Source organism: Trichomycterus rosablanca, chromosome 23 (assembly GCF_030014385.1).
Source record: "Trichomycterus rosablanca isolate fTriRos1 chromosome 23, fTriRos1.hap1, whole genome shotgun sequence".
NCBI classification, from domain to species: domain Eukaryota; kingdom Metazoa; phylum Chordata; class Actinopteri; order Siluriformes; family Trichomycteridae; genus Trichomycterus; species Trichomycterus rosablanca.
Genome location: NC_086010.1, coordinates 16,714,135 through 16,718,687, shown reverse-complemented (window position 1 = coordinate 16,718,687; position 4,553 = coordinate 16,714,135). Strand labels below are relative to the sequence as shown.

At 39.0% G+C, this 4,553-nt stretch overlaps 1 non-coding gene across 1 annotated transcript; it reads left to right on the top strand.

Moving 5' to 3' along the window:
- Positions 1-724: 724 nt before the first annotated feature.
- On the top strand, positions 725-887 carry LOC134301415 (U1 spliceosomal RNA). Its single transcript, XR_010007452.1, has one exon. It is a non-coding gene; the product is annotated as a U1 spliceosomal RNA (small nuclear RNA).
- The last annotated feature ends 3,666 nt before the right edge of the window (positions 888-4,553 follow it).

Here is a 4,553-nt window from a genome sequence, read left to right as displayed (position 1 = left end):
TGGGAGGAAACCGGAGCAACCAGAGGAAACCCACACAGACACAGGGAGAACATGCAAACTCCACACAGAAAGGACCCGGACCGGCCCACCTGGGGATCGAACCCAGGACCTTCTTGTGACAGAACAGGTAGTTACTCGTTACACAAGATTCGTCAGTTCACAAGTTTGATGTCAAACACTGTCATGGCCAATTTTGTATCTCCAATTCACCTCACTTGCATGTCTTTGGACTGTGGGAGGAAACTGGAGCTCTTGGAGGAAATCCACACAGACATGAGGAGAACATACAAACTCCACACAGATGCTGTGAGGCGATTTATTATAGTTTTATAATGAAAATATTAATCATTAAGATTTGTAATTTGTTTTGTTGTCCAGTAGGGGCGCTAGTGCACTGCACCAGTTGTTGCACTGGAAAAAAAACCAAGATATTTTACAATAAATTCTATATATCTAGCAAAAGAAACCTTTATTGTTTAAAATAATACAAATGTTTTGATTTTTCTGTATTAATAATGCAGGGGAAAAGCTGCATAAGTGATTCTAAGGTGGGATCACCTGCAAAGTGAGCCAGTAATGATCAGTCAGTAAATCAGCCACATAAAAGTCTATTATTTGTGACCCACTGTCTCATATTAGTCTCATATTAGTATTTATTTCAGTGCAACGTTCTACTTTAGCTATACAATGCATTAGGAGCAAGATTTTATGTCATACACGTGGCATACACATGGCAGGGGCGAGACCATGATCAAGAAGCTGGTTCACCCAGGGCGAGGCTCAGCCAATTGCACACCGGTTGTGCTGACCCCTGCGAATTTTGCAAATGTGGGAATCTCGACTGCATAATTTCTGATAGTGGGGGACTGTGTTCACGCTCTCCCCTGATTTTTTCAGGGACAGTCGTAGCCTAGTAGGTAGAGCTTTGGGTTTTCTATCAAAAGGTTGAGGGTTTGAATTCCAGCTTGGCCATTCAGCCACTGTTGGGCCCTTAACCCTCTTGGCTCTAAAACAAGGTCTGACCCTAGCTTCCAAACAACGAATTTCACTGTACTGTACACCTGTGTATGTGTAAACGACAAATAAAGACGTTCATTCATGGCATCTGATCATCCGAACCACCCGAACCACCCTGCTCACCTTTCACTGGAAACACGGTCATTTTGTCAGTTGTCACATGATGCCAGATTCTAAGCACAAATGTTTTCCTTGCTAAATAATTTCACATTTTATGTTACTAAAACAGCCAGTTCATACTTTATCTGCATATATGGTTAAACATTTGTACAACGTGACATGTTTGGACTTTGGAATGCAAAGATGCTCGAAATAGTTTTGAAGCGCTGAAAATTGGTTTCCATAAATGGAAATTTACATTTAAAACACTCTCCCACTGACTTTCTTACTTACATTATAGTGCATTTGTGATGGATAAGTTATGTACTGGTGTGTTTTCCACCCAGAAACCCCAATAAAAGAATTGTCTTATTATTCTGTATTAGTGGTTTTTAATGGTCCTATTCTGGTCACTTATTTCATTTTATCTTTAATTGCTGACTGACAAATAAAGGTAGCACAAAACTATGTATGTACAAAAAATAACATTGCAGTGACAAATCAAATTCTGATTTTAACTTCAACTGCAACACACCTATCAGATACAAGAATCAGCTTTCTAGCAGCAGATGACATTTAAAGTCGAACAGTGTGTACTTAAAGCGTCCAACAATTAAACAAATTCCATTCTAACAAACATTTGTAATGCTTAGATTAAAGCTATTTAGATTTCGTTTGGTTTCTAGTTGCTTATTGGCATATTCTTTCCTTAAGTATCAGCACAATAAATGTCAGCTTTGCTCCAAATATTGAACCGCTTGTTTAAATGTTTAACGGTTCATTTGGGCTTTCGAATATTCCGTTGTTACAATGAAGACAAAAATGTAAACAAACTCCAGTCCAAGTTAATCTGCCAATAGGGCACCTGGCAGGAAACAACGTGAGACTGGATGTACAGTGACCCAGCCTTTATTAGGGTTGTGAATATTTCCAAACTGTAGAGAATATGAATACAGAATCAGAATGGTGATCTTTGTCATGGCTGCTCATCCGAACCACTTTCTTTATCTCTGGCAGGCTTTAAAGCAGCTACTTTTCTTTGTTTACTTTTTTCCTGCAGTACCCGAGTCCCCTCTCTAGTCCTGTTATGACATGCTAATGTAAATAGTAGAGCCCAGGAAGGTCTTGTTGTCTTTTGTTTGCCAGAGTTTTGGATCACAGACTCCGTCATTTGACAGCTATGAAGAGTTTGAAGTAAGAGAGTGACTGCTGACAGAATATGTTGGTTTCATTGATTGATTGATTGATTGTATGGATTTGAATAGAATTAGTTCCAGAATCTTTGACACCTTTGGTAAAAACAGATGCAAATTAATCACACTAAGAACATTGGGGTGAAAGAACCCTAAAGTTTAATTAAAGTGAGTTTAATTGGAATTTTATTACAATTACGTCTTTTGTGTTTGAGTAGTTTTAAGCTTCCTGTTGAACTGGGTTACAAATATGAGCTTGCCTTAGTTATACATTAACAATAGGATGACTAAATAGCACAATAAGTCTTAATCAGGCCTTTAAATATTCATATTATCTGTTAGGGCCCAAACACTGATGTGTTTTAAGCTTCCTACACACTGCTGCTCCTGATACACCTACAAATACACCCAAAAATCCCATGACCATGGCATTACCATGTCAGTAACACTGCTGAGCCGTGAATGGTTTCTAAAGAAGTGGTAAGAACTAAACAAATAGAAGTATCTAAACAAATAAAATAACCTACCATCAGTTAATGACCTACAAATTGCACCTATGTGGCCAATAAATCAGAAGGGTGGTGCAGCAGGGTGCTTACACGGGTGATTCTATGTTCATGGATCCTAGAAGCTCTACCCCTGGATTTTCTATTGTAGACCACCATCTTGTGATTGATTCTGATATTACAGTACTGTACATTTTACTGAATACTGGGTGGCCATGTGACCCATGTGTTGAGGTTATAAATCTCAGGTCTGTCTGTTGTTGGGTTTATTAATATGATTGTTTATTAATAAGTTTGTGTAATTCTGTACTGTTTGTCATATTGTAACTAAATGCATTTGAATAATTGTATGCAAAATAATGTTAAAACGTTTTTAGAGTAATTTGAGGGCATTTTTGATGGTAATCCATAGAGTACATCCATACTGGGATCATAAATAAGCCCCTAATATGTAACTTTTTATTTTAAGTTGTTATGCTATGGCTTGTCTCTCTCGGAACACCGTTGTTAAGTACTCACCAATCCTTTCTGTGAGCACCCCTTGCTATTTTGGAAATATTGGCCATAGACAGTCGTCTGGCCATGGCAATTGGTCTCTATCAAAGTCACACTGGTCTTTAACTAGCACAGTTGGTACAAAATAGGAATCGCGGTGCATCTTTTTGGGGTGTGGTCCTAATGTTTGGGCTTATGGAGGTATTTTTGGGTTTTAATGAGTGCAGATCTGAGTACTACTGGAGGGCAGTTTGCGGCCTACCTCCTTGTTTTTTACACCCACTGTCCATTTTATCAGCTCCACTTACCATATAGAAGCACTTTGTAGTTCCACAATTACTGACTGTAGCCCATCTGTTTTTCTACATACTGTTTTAGCCTGCTTTCACCCTGTTCCTCAATGGTCAGGACCCCCACAGAGCAGGTATTATTTAGGTGGTGGATCAGTCTCAGCACTGCAGTGTCACTGACATGGTGGTGGTGTGTTAGTGTGTTTGTAAACACCGTGTCCACTCACTGTCCACTCTATTAGACACTCCTACCTAGATGGTCCACCTTGTAGATGTAAAGTCAGAGATGATCGCTCATCTGTTGCTGCACAGTTTAAGTTGGTCATCTTCTAGACTTTCATCAGTTCATCAGTTACCTCATGTTTGGGCTTATGGAGGTATTTTTGGGTTTTAATGAGTGCAGATCTGAATACTACTGGAGGGCAGTTTGCGGCCCACTTTTGGTCCTTGGCCCAGTTGTTAAGATTAAGAAAACCTCTCTACAGAAAGCAAACTGCTCACTGTATTTCCTATTCAACTGCTAATTTTTGGTATATTTATGTCTGGCACATTTAATATGTTATATTTGACCAATTTGTTTAACTTAGTCATTAAAATTGTGACCTAAAATGTGCAAAAAATCCCCACAATTAAAGTTTGTTTTCTTTAACTCAATCAGCCAAACATTAAATTGGCATTTAGTTATTTAATTAAAAAAAAAACCTAAAATCATCTTTGTTATTGTCAGTTTGTGAAATTTTGTGCTTCGTGCAGCCAGAGATCACGTCTAGCCGCTAGAGTTCTCCAGCGACTAAATCCAGGACGAATAACAAATCTCTATGCATTTCCGTACATAGTGCACTACGCAGGGTGCACACTGCATTCCGTCATCCCCTACCCAGTGCACCTAAAAAGAAAATCGGGAGTGATTCGGAATTCAGCCCGAGTTTTCTGCCGCTCGTGTTTACCCGCTC